General features: G+C 54.4%; 1 protein-coding gene across 1 annotated transcript in view; it reads left to right on the top strand.

Moving 5' to 3' along the window:
* The first annotated feature begins 1,018 nt into the window (after positions 1-1,018).
* Positions 1,019-12,040, top strand: part of WNT5B (Wnt family member 5B) — a 123,279-nt gene continuing 112,257 nt past the window's right edge. The window contains exon 1 of the mRNA XM_003934479.3: positions 1,019-1,187. The gene's annotated coding sequence lies outside the window, so the exon portion shown is untranslated. The remainder of the gene's footprint in view (positions 1,188-12,040) is intronic.

Genomic DNA, 12,040 nt, shown 5'->3' on the forward strand with positions numbered 1-12,040 from the left:
GCCCACGACTGGGAGGGAAATGACCTGGGTTTGCAAAGCAGCAAAGCAGTTCCCGGATCTCTCTACTTCTTTGGGGGATTCAAAGGAGGAGGCGTAGCCAAGAAAGTGGAGGACATAACTCTTTCCCCCTCTCAGAGCCTCCGGCCCCGCAGACCCCGAGGTGGGCGCTCGTGCCAGGATCACGCGGCGCGGGCGCGGGCTCCTTGGGCGCCCCAAGAGAGCTGCTAGCCGGGGTAAGACCCACCGCCCCTTCGGAGGACCGGTCAAGTTCCGGGAGAAAGAGGCGGCGGGCGTGCGAGGCCGGAGAAGGGGGCCTGGGCGGCGGGGACTCCCCGTCCGCATCCCCCGGCGAGACCCCTAGGCCGCTCTTCTCAGGGGCCCAGGGAGCCGGGCGGGAGGCAGGTGCGGAGGTCGCGGTCCCAGCGCCTGGGAGGAGCCCTCGGGAGGGTGTCGCGGCACGGCGGGTGGGCAGGAGCGAGCCGGGGCCGGCGCGGCTGCCGGGGGGCGGGGAGGAGGCGCAGGAGGCGGGGCGGAGGCGGCGGCGCCCCCGGGATCCACTCGCCCAGCGCCGGCCCCTGCACTCCGAGCCGCGGCCACCACCCGTCCCGCAGCCAACTTGGGCCGAAACTTCCCCTGGTACCGCGCTCCGGAGCAGGGCGAGCAGCCCAGCGAGACCGTCGGCGGCCGCCCGAGCAGGCGCCCTGGGCGCAGGGCCTCCCTCCGGCTCGGCCGCGGGCTCCGCACCCCCGACTGTCCCCGCTGGCCGAGTTCGGGGGTCCCCGGCGCGGAGCAGGGAGCCCTCCCGGCGGCAGGAGGGTGCGCAGACTCCGAGCGCCGGGGTTGCCTGGCTGGGCTCCGCTGGCCCCCTCGGAGGCTGCCCCAGCATCTGCGGGGCCCGAGACGCCTTGGCGGGACCCCGGGAGCGGAGCGCGCCCGCCCGCGCCGCCAGCCCCGCGCCCCTGCGGCGGATGAAGAGTCGGATGCAGCGGCCCGAGCGGCCCGCGCGCTGAGAGGAGCGGGCAGGGTCTGCCCCGGGCTCCGCCGGCGGGCCAGGGCCCCCGACCGCCCCCTGCGCCCCCACGGGCCGCGCCTCACCCGCCGACCCAGCGCAGCCGGGCGCAGGAAGAGCCGGGCTGGGCCGAGCGGCGCCCGGAGCCCCCGGGCCTGACAAGCGGCGGGACAGGCAGGTAAGCGCCGGCCCTCGCCCCCGGGGACCGCCCCGCCGCTGCCCCGGCCGCTGAGCCTCGCGTGGCTCCCCGCTTTCCTGGCCCCGCGGCCTCGCTGGGTCTCCGCCGGGTGGGTCTGCGCGCTGCGGGCGTCGGGTCGGGGAGGGCCCGGGTGGGCCGCGGCGGCGACGGCGGGGTCAGGTGGGGGGAAGGGAGTCGCCCCCGGCCCGGGCCAAGAACAAAGCTGGGGACCGCCGGGCCCTCGGCGCGGTAAGGTAGGCTCCGGGGCGGCAGCTGCCGGCGGCTGTCCGAGGAGGGGGAGCCCCTGAGCTTCGCGCTCACTCTCCCGGGCTTGGTCGGGCCCGGCCTGGACCCTCCGCCGAGGTCTGCGCCGGCATCGAGCAGCCCCGCGCGAGGACCACATCTGGATTACTTTACCCGCCAGCAGCGAGCTGGTGCCTGCGTTCCTGCCCCGACTGGGCAGGTAGAGCCCGAGTGTCGCTCAGCTTTGTGTTTCTCCGCTTGCTTGAGCGCTCCCCGTCCCCGCCGTGGGAGAGGCGGGACGTGACCTCCACCTCCACCTTCTTGGAGCCTCGGTGGACATGTGGCCAGCGCTCCAGTCAGAGCCAAACTCCCGGATATTTGCATGCTGCAGATCGTCGGGAGAGGCAATTCAATTTTCGGGGAGGTTGACTGGCTGTTTTACAGGGAGGGAAACTGAGGTGGCCCTGGCCCTGGGTTGGTTACTCAGCTGAAGGAGTGTGTTTGTCGGCGGTTCCTCTCCACTTCATCCGGGCCCTTCTTCACTGCTTTTGCCACCTGGCCACGTTGGCAACAGCTTCCAGTTGCTACTCCCCTGGGCAGAGGCTAAGCCTGGTACCTGGAGGAGAAAGGCTGGAGTCATGGAACCAATCCCCTGAACTGCTCCCAGAAAATGCCCACTCACCAGAGCTGCAATGGGACATCTGTGCCCATGCTGGCAGTGTGGAGTCGAAAACCCTGGTTCAGCAGGGCAGGGTCGGCTGCTGGCCAGCCTCCAGCACTCATCCAGGCACACAGGGGAAGCCTAGGGAGCCCCGTCCTGTGGCTGGCCCCTAAGGCAACAGAGAGCCCAGACAGCAGCCAGTACACCCTCAGAAAGCCTAAGGACTCGGCCTCTCCTGCCATCCAATTAACCTGCAGAATTCACTTATCAAAGGCAGGACTCCCCATCTCAGGCACAGAGGAGCGGATGCCAGACCTGGACCTTGCACCCGCACGCCTGCCTAGGCTCACACACACAAGTCCTGGCAGACACACCCACCTATTAGAGTGGAAGACTGAGGGGTGGTTTTCCTCCATCTCAAAATAGCGTCTGTTCTCTCTTTGACACACAAGATTTGTGGTTATAAATAGCAAGAAGGAGGAGGTGTGTCTCCTTGGAAGGATGGCAGTGCTGAAAGAGACCTCTTAGGCACCCTTGTGAGAGGAGTGATGGAGCCGGAGTCTTCATGGTGATGACAAGTCTAGCAGCCCAAGGGAAGGGTCACAATTAAAACCAGGGCTTCTTACTAACAGGTGCAGATGGCATGGACATCAGGGCAGGAGGCGAAGGGAGTAAAGGAACCTAAATCGACAATGGATGGGTGATACCCAAGTGCAGCCAGGAGGGACATCTCTCCTTTCTTTTTCTCTTCTTAAAGACAGTCAGGCCAACAGCATTCGACGCTCTGTGGGATCTGCCTGCCAGGGGAGCAGGAGCCAGGCTCGGAGGAGCTTGCTGGTCTTTTTCCACCCGTGGATTTCATACTTTCCCAGGCTCTGATATCATATGTATTTGAATATGAATGGGTGAGTGAGGGTGGGTGTGTCTGTGTTTCTCCAGGGTGACTGAAACCAGTCCCCTCTTTAGTTCATGTGGTCACTCTAATATCACCAAGGGTTTCTTACTGACTTCAAACTACCCTTTTCTAAATTTTTTTCTGTCCAAAAAGCATAAGTTAAAGGGATGTTGCCAAAATTGCTGGGAGTCATATGTTGCGAAAAGGAAAAAATCCGGGATTCTTCTTCCCTTGTGTATTTCACCCTCTGACTCTAGTGGCAACTGAAAGATTTTTTTGTTTGCCCTTCTTTAGGTTCAAGAAAGGCAGAGGACTAGGCTAGTCTGTTCTAATTTTTAATTCTAGGATGGTTCTGCTGGTTTCTGGGTTTCCACAGTCTGGCTTCTCTAGCATGGAGGAAAGTTTTTACATGAAGTGGTAGTCTTTGTCTTCTCTGAAATAGAAATCAGTCAGTTCACAAAAGCTTTCGTGTCCGCAATTCATAAGTTTCTTCTCTCTTGCTCTTTTTCAGACCTCCTGCCATTTATCTCCTTAATCTTCTAACCAGGTGTTCAGAGCCCACCTTTGCCCCAGCCCCACTCCTGAATGCAGTCGTGGTGGTAGTTGGTGGTTGTTTGGTAACTTCATCAGGTCTCTGAAGACACACAACAACAATAGATGTAAAAGCCCCCTGGGCAGTGAGAGCAGGTGGGAGCTCCACATAAGGGCAGCCTTGGCTGGTTTTTATTGAATGTCTTCACCGAATCTAGGAGCCTAGAAACATCCAGCAGAGGGACTGTGCATCGATATTGCCATAAAGATGAAAAGACATGCTCATTTTAAATCTGAGTCACGCTTTAAAGTAAAACCTTCCGTCCATCTCTAGGGTGCAGCCTGTGCACTCCCCGAAGCAGCACTCTGGGGGAACCCTGAAAATGGACCTGCTATTTGGTATCATCCTGGCCGGACTGTTCCCTTCAGCGAGAAATGTCCCAACTCTGCAGAGCAGGTGTTTGCACAGCTCCTACCAGGCCCTCTCCACCCCTGGCCAGCCCTGTTTACCTGGCTAAATTTAAACCTCCGCCCCCTCCATCCCAGTTTGACCCACTGGCTTGTGGTCTCGCCACTGGGCTGGCTGCTGCGGCAGCATTTCCTGACTTCTTCGCCCCTGTGGTTGCAGTTTGGCCTTTTTGTGCTGCATGAATCCTCTTCTAGACTTTCTAAAGTTGGTCTCTCTCTCCACTGCTTCTCCACCCATGTGGCTGTCTTCCCAACTCTTTCCTCCTGGATGATTTGGAACCTGGTTCGGTACTGGGGGAAGATACTCTCCCCTAACCCTTCCAGTTACTGTGCACGGAGATCTCAGGAAGCCTAGACTCAAGCTGTCACTTAAGGTCCTCAGGGGGCTGTGCTGACTGTAATCATTACGCAGCCTGGCTGCCAGGCTCTTGGATTCTCTTTGAGTAGGTACATAGCGTGCTGGCAGCAGTGTAGCCCTTAAAGGGACAGGGACATTGTCTAAGATGGCCTTTGGCACCCCAAACCTCTAGCTCCCCAAGGAAGCCAACCCACCTGGATGTTCTGTTCTTTCCATCACTGTCTTTTCTAGAGGTTTTCCTGGGGAGGGCGTTTGAGTGAGTGGGGGTGCACACAGTAGCTTCTCCTCTCTGGGTCTCAGTAATATTTTCTTTTTTTTTGAGACAGAGTCTTGCTTTGTTGCCAGGCTGGAGTGCAGTGGTGTGATGATCTTGGCTCACTGCAACCTCCGCCCCCAGGTTCAAGCAGTTCTCCTGCCTCAGCCTCCTCAGTATCTGGGACTACAGGCACGTGCCACCATGCCCAGCTAATTTTTGTATTTTTAGTAGAGAGGGGGTTTCACCATGTTGGGCAGGATGGTCTTGATCTCTTGACCTCATGATCTGCCCACCTTGGCTTCCCAAAGTGTTGGGATGGCAGGTGTGAGCCTCTGCACCCGGCCCCCCTTTTTTTTTTTGATAGGGTCTTTCTCTGTTGCTCAGGCTAGAGTTCAGTGGTGTGATGATGGCTCACTGCAGCCTCAGCCTCCTGGGATCAAGTGATTCTCTCACCTCAGTCTCCCCAGTAGCTGGGACTATAGGAGGCACGTGCCATCACACCTGTTTTTTAAAATTTTTTTGTAGAAATTGGGTTTCACTATGTTGCCCAGGCTGATCTTGAATTCCTGGGTTTAAGTGATTCTCCTGCCACAGCCTCCCAAACTGCCGGGGTTACAGGCATGAGCCACCTCGCCGGCCTTGCCTGTCTTTCCTATAAAGTGAGAGCATTGGGTTAGGTGGTCCCAGAGGCCCCTTCCAGCTGTAACACCCTGTCACTCTGAACAGCTCCAGCTGTTTCAGGTTTGGGAATCCCTCTGCTGTGGACAGGCCTGGGGGGTCCCTACCAGAGGTGGGGTGCTCTGGGCCTGCTGCTTTCACAGTTACTATTTCACCAATCGTGGTCTCAGAGGCGGGGTTTGTGGTCAGGCTGGAGGCTCAGGTTGTGCTTTGGGCTTGGGTCTGCCAGAGGCTTCTGTGGTTTGCTGGCATCTGGGGGATTATGACAAGCCTCTGTCTCTACCTTTGAGTGACTTCGGGGCTGGTGCCTGAGTTCCTGAGGGAGAGGCACCCCAACCATTCTTAAAGGGATGCGGTCCCTTCTCCTCTGTAGCCTCTTTGGGCCCCAGAAATGCTAACTCCTAAAAGGTTACTGTCTAATTTATACAGTAGATTGACTGAGGCCTGGGAAAGGATGGCTGGGCTTAGCTTAGAAAAGGCAGTGGATGAAAAAGTTCTTGGTTTACACACTTTAGCCCCCGAAGGTCACTTTAGAGCTATCAGCAAATAATCAGTTGTTAGATTTGCTCTGAGTCCTGTTGGGAGAGCAAAAACTGTAACACAAAAATATGTCAGGAAAAATGTAAAGTAACAAAGCTTTTCCGAGGCCAGCTCGTGGCCATCCTGCTCGCTGCTCCATCTGCTTCTCTTAGAGAGGTCAGGTCCAGGGCCGAAGGTGTGCAGCCGCAGAGCAGCCCTGAGCTCCTGGGCTCTTGCTGGTGTCACACCTGCTCTGGTGGCACTTCCTGAACGTAACCAGTGGATGGACATGGCCAAGAGGCCGGTGATCCCCCACCCATTTCTCTTACTGGTGAATACCCCCCAGATGATAGGAGGCTTGCCTTGCTCTGGGAGGTTGGGGCAAAGTTGAGTGCCTGTCACAGACTCCTCCCTAAGGTTATAGATTTCACCCTTATTTGTTGAGAAGTTTCTCCCGAGAAATTTTGAGTAAAGAATGACTAAAATTTTCTTAGAAATCTCCGTTTGGCCGGGCGTGGTGGCTCACGCCTGTAATCCCAGCACTTTGGGAGGCCGAGGCGGGTGGATCACGAGGTCGAGAGATGGAGACCATCCTGGTCAACATGGTGAAACCCCGTCTCTACTAAAAATACAAAAAACTAGCTGGGCGTGGTGGCGCGTGCCTGTAATCCCAGCTACTTAGGAGGCTGAGGCAGGGGAATTGCCTGAGCCCGGGAGGCGGAGGTTGCGGTGAGCCGAGACCGCGCCATTGCACTCCAGCCTGGGCAACAAGAGCGAAACTCCGTCTCAAAAAAAAAAAAAGAAAAAAAAAAATCTCGTTTTGGGGTATGAGATCTGCAATTAAAGCAATTAAACTTTTAAAGAGATTGTGTATATAAATTTAGAACCAGGAGATCCCCCTTGAGGCGGGGCTGGTGAGTGAGGGAAGAGGGGGCATTCTCAGTTGCACTGCCGGGGTATACTCTGGGACGAGGAGGACGACACGAGGGCTTTTGAGGCAGACTTCCTGGATGCAAACCCCAGCACAGCCGTGTCACCTGAGGCAGAGCAGGTTACCTAACTTCTCTGTGCCTCAATTTCCTTACTTGTATACTGGAAACTAACTCTATATCTAGGACTAGTGCCCCTGGATTATACCTGGAGCCTTGCCCAGCTCCAGACATGACAGCTTTTATGGTGATATTGATGGGAGCTGGCTGGCAGGACCGCTAGAACCCCTTGGCACCTGCCTTGGACTTGCTCTGGATTGAAAAAGGGAGGCTGCTTTATATGGGACACTAGTATCACCCACTGTTTATACCAGCATGCATCACCCTTCTCCAGGGACGTGCATCTCACGGACATTGACTGTCTCACCAGGCAGAGGAGTCATTTTGATCATGACATGAGAGGAATAGAAGTTTGTGGAATGACTAGGAGAGCACAGATGCTCAGGGTGGGTTGTCATGAGGGGAAGAGGGAGGCAGGTGAATGGGAAAGGAGAGCTCGATGCTGATGTGGCCCTGCACAGTTGAGAATCTGGCCAGTCCCTGCCTGAAAATGAAGGGGTCCTGCTGACCCCATCTCAGAGACATCTGTCGTTTTAACTAAGCAAATGCTGATCCATTCCTTGGATTTGGGAATCACTCAAAATCTTAACTTGTAGCATTTTGTAATTCTTAAAAAAGTAACCTCTGTGAAGTCATATCGAAAATCAGCTTTAAGCTGGGCACGGTGGAAATCAGCTTTAAGCTGGGCACGGTGGCTCACATCTGTAATCCCAGCACTTTGGGAGGCCGAGGATCATTTGAGGTCAGGAGTTTGAGACTAGCCTGACCAACATGGTGGAACCCCATCTCTACTAAAAATACTAAAAATTAGCTGGGCGTGGTGGTGGGCACCTGTAATCCCAGCTACTTGGGAGACTGAGGCAGGAGAATCACTTCAACCCAGGAGGTGGAGGTTGCAGTGAGCTGAGATCGCACCACTGCACTCCAGGCTGGATGACAGAGCAAGACTCCATTTCAAAAAAAAAAACAAAACAAAACAAAAAAAACATTAGCTTTAAATACAAGGTGGGTGAAACCCTACTTGAGACTTTTCCTTTTCCCCTAGGCCAGGACTGCTGACCCTGTGAGACAGGGCAGTGTGCCTGCGAAGGGAAAGGTTTGAGGGCCTCCCACTTGGGGGCCCCAGGAGCCAGGTGGGTGCCTGAACTGAGTGAGGGAAGAGAGGGCTTAGAATACAAGAGGGAATGGAGGGCCGCCCCCTGTGGCTGACTTGTGAATGCATTCCCACCTAAAGGCATCTTGTTCATCTGTGAGCAGGCTGGGCGCTGTCAGGGACCCTTTGTTAATGAGCATACACCTTGCTAGGCAGGGGTCTCCAGCTGATTAGCGGGACCCACTTGCTTTCTTGATAAAGGCCTTTTTCCAGTGTGGAGGTGAGTGCCCAATCTAAGGGGTTGGATCAGGTCCTTTAACTTGTAAGGGCCCAGGAACAACTGTCCCCCGCCCTGCTCTAACCTAATCAATTCCCCAGCTTCTCTAAGAGAGTGGCATCTCCTACAGAGGTGTCAAGTACTGAGCAAGCACACATTTAGTCCTCTTTCCTACCAGTCTTATGTATCATTCCTGATATCAACAGGGAGATTTCACACTTGCCCTAGAATACCCTCCTTACCATCACAGTAGCTTACAACACAACCCAGACTTGGTACGGTGGCCTGCCAAGCCCACCACGTCTGCCTCCCCCTGACTCTGCAACCTCGTCTTGCACGGCACCCTCTCCCACCCAGTTCCTGATGGGGGCCTCCTTGAAGCTGCATGAGCACCCCGTGCTCTTTCAGGGCCCTCGTACCTGTGCTCCCTCTGCCTGGACTGGCCCCGCTCCCCTCTGTGCTGGTGTGGCTCTTCCCCAACCTTCAGCTCTTGGTGTCTCAAAAAGGCCCTGTCCTGGGAGTAGCCACCAGCCCCAGCTGCTCTCTGTTTCTGTCTGTTTCTTCTAGCAGAAGCCTTGGAGTTTGAGGCTGCAGTGAGCTATGATAGTGCCACTGGACTCCAACCTGGGCATCAGAGTGAGACCCTTGTCTCTAAAAATAAAAAAATAAAATAAAAAGAAAAGAAAAAAGATATGTATAGCTCCTAAACTTTAGGGGCTCTTGTTCTGGTGACTTCCACTATGTACAAGTAGGAAGTGCGCAGTATTCCAAAACCTTCAAGTCTTCCATTCTCCCATACCCTGTGCCTGAGATCCAACTTGTGATGCTACATGTGGAAGGTGGTTTTCAGTATACAGCAGAAATGCAGAGAGAACAGGAAGCCAGAGGAAGCTGCCCAGACTGAGCAGTGGAAGCTGGAGGAAGCGCAGAGCTGACTCCTTGCTCAGGCTAGGTCCTCAGATGCTGCCATTACTAGTAGAATCTATTTCACCCGTCCGTGCGATCAGATTGAGAAGCGGTGCGAGGAACTGGACTGGGATTCCGTGAGTGCCCCACATCACAGGCTCTCGGTCACCGCTGAATCAAACAATGCTGGGCTCAGATTCCACACTGTCGTCACCATCTCCAGCTCATCTCTTTGGTTCCAGGTTGCCAGCACCAGTATTCAGCAAGGCCTCATTAAATACAATTAGAAAAGAACCAACAGGAAAGCGGCCTCCAGTTTCATGGGCAGGTGTATCATTGCCCACCCTTTTTCTTAGAGGTATCTCTCTGTCGCCCAGGCTGGAGTTCAGTGCTCAGTCATAGCTCACCGCACCCTCCAACTCCCAAGCTCAAAGGATACTCCTGCTTCAGCCTCCTGAGTACCTGGGACTGCAGGCATGCACCACCATGTCTGAGTAATTTTTAAATTTTTTTGCAGAGATAGGGTCTCATGATGTTGTTGCCCAGGCTGGTCTTGAACTCCACTTCAAGCGATCCTGCCACCTTGGCCTCTCGAAGCTCTGGGATTGCAGGTGTGAGCCACCACTCCTGGCCCGTTGCCTCCCCTTTGCTGCACAATCTTTCCTTGGCTGCCAGGGCACCTCCCTCTTCTAGTTTCCCTTCTCGATCACTGGTAGCTGCTTAACCTGGTTTTTCTATCTCCTTGGACCTCTTATCTTCTCTGTGTACAGTCACACACTGCATAAAGACCTTTCCGTTAACTATGGACTGCATAGACCACAGGGGTCGCATGAGGTATTTCATTGCCTTTTCTATATTTAGATTTGTTTAGATACACAAATACTCACCACTGTGTTCCAGCCGCCTGGAGTATTCAGTACAGTCACAGGCAGTGCACATTAGCAGCCCAGGAGCGATCAGCTGGAGCATCTCACTGGGTGTGTGATAGGTTCTACCATCTAGGTCTGTGACATTCACACAGTGATGACATTGCCTGATGACATGTTTCTCAGGGTGCATCCCTGTTTTAGGTGACGTGTGATGTACTGTGCACTCTGATGACTGTAAGCAGTGTCTCTACCCTTAGGAGATTCACATTTTTTGTCTTACCTGTTTCTCTCCCTTGAACTCTAGACCAGTGTTGCAGGAGCAGCGCCTCCTGTGCAGAATTGCATCCCTCTGAGCTCGTCCCTGTCTTTGCACAGCCCTCTCCGTCTCACCCTTCTCGTTGCTCATGCTGTAAACCCTGGAGTCACTCTTGACTTTTGCCTTCTCTCCCTTCCGACATCAAATCCATCAGTGATTCTTGCCAAATCCAAATTCAGAACATTCCCAGCACCCTGCTGACGTCTCACTCCTCTACCCATCTCATCCCGGCTCATTAGGAAGAGCCTCTTAATTGGTCTTTCTGAGTTAGTTAGGGCAGTGAACCCTGTTGTAACGTGTCAGATCTTGTCACTTTTCCCTTCAAAACCTTCCAGTGGCCTTTCACCTCACGCAGGAGGAAGGCAAGTTCTCACACTGGCTTACAAGCCCTTGGTGGCCTGCCCCGACTTGCCTCTGTGACTGCAGCCTAGCCAGGGCTTCTGTGACCTTCCTATGTAGACCGTGACCCCCGCACCATTCTCTAGCCCTCTTCTCTGCTTTATTTCTCTCTGTTATACCCATGGAACATACAGGTATTTTATATTTCACTTGTTGGTCCTCTGCTTCCTCTTGCTAAAATAGAAACACCACAAGGGCAGGGATTGCTGTCTGTCTTGTCCACTGTTGTATCTTGATTACATGCAGCGCCTGAAACACAGTGGGTGTTCAGTAAACATTTGCTGAAGGACTTAAGTGGATGAAAGACAGCAGTTTCACCTGTTGGCAGGGAAGAGTGTTAACAGTAGGTACAGACTGGGTGTGGTGGCTCATTTCTGTAATCCCAGTGCTTTAGGAGGGATGGCTTGAGGCCAGGAGTTCAAGACCAGCCTGAGCAACAGAACAAGACACCCGTCTCTACAAAAAATATGAAAAATTATCCGGGTGTGGTGGTATACACCTGTAGACACAGATTCTTGGGAGGCTGAGGTGGGAGCATCACTTGAGCCTGGGAGGTTGAGGATGCAGTGAGCTGTGATTGTGCTGCTGCACTCCAGCCTGGGTGACAGAGGGAGACCTTGTCTGAAAAACCAACAGACAAAACCGTAGGTCCTTCCTCTGCTCCATTGCTCCCTCCCCATCTACGCCTCCCCTTACCACACCACAGAGGTGGGGCAGCTGGCGAGAACATGTGGCCCTGGGATATGCCTGCTTTAAAAACATGGACTTTAAAAAAAAAATTATTTATATTTTCATTGAAAATATGAAGAAAATGGTGATTTGAGTTATCATTGGTAGGATTTTGGTGCATTTTCGTGGGTTTTTTGTTTTGTTTTGTTTTTTTGAGATGGAATCTCTCTGTCACCCTGGGCTGGAGTGGGGTAGCACCGTCTCAGCTCACTGCAGCCTCTGCATCCCCGGTTCAAGCGATTCTCCTGCCTCAGCCTCCAGAGTAGCTGGGAATACAGGTGTGTACCACCACGCCTGGCTGGTTTGTGTATGTTTAGTAGGGACAGCGTTTCACCATGTTGGCCAGGATGGTCTTGATCTTCTGACCTCGTAATCCACCTGCCTCAGCCTCCCAAAGTGCTGGGATTACAGGTGTGAGCCACCATGCCTGGCCTTCCTTTCCGTTTTTTTTCTGCCCATGTGTACATGCACAAATATACTTACAGGCTCAGCTGTGTGTTCCTGCACATGCCTGTCTCCTCCGGACAGACGGTGACACCTTGAGGGTAGCGCTGTGCCTGTTTTCCTCCTCTCCAGGTCCTCTCTCGGGCCTGGCGCAGATCAGGT

The sequence above is a fragment of the Saimiri boliviensis genome, chromosome 7 (assembly GCF_048565385.1).
Source record: "Saimiri boliviensis isolate mSaiBol1 chromosome 7, mSaiBol1.pri, whole genome shotgun sequence".
NCBI classification, from domain to species: Eukaryota; Metazoa; Chordata; class Mammalia; order Primates; family Cebidae; genus Saimiri; species Saimiri boliviensis.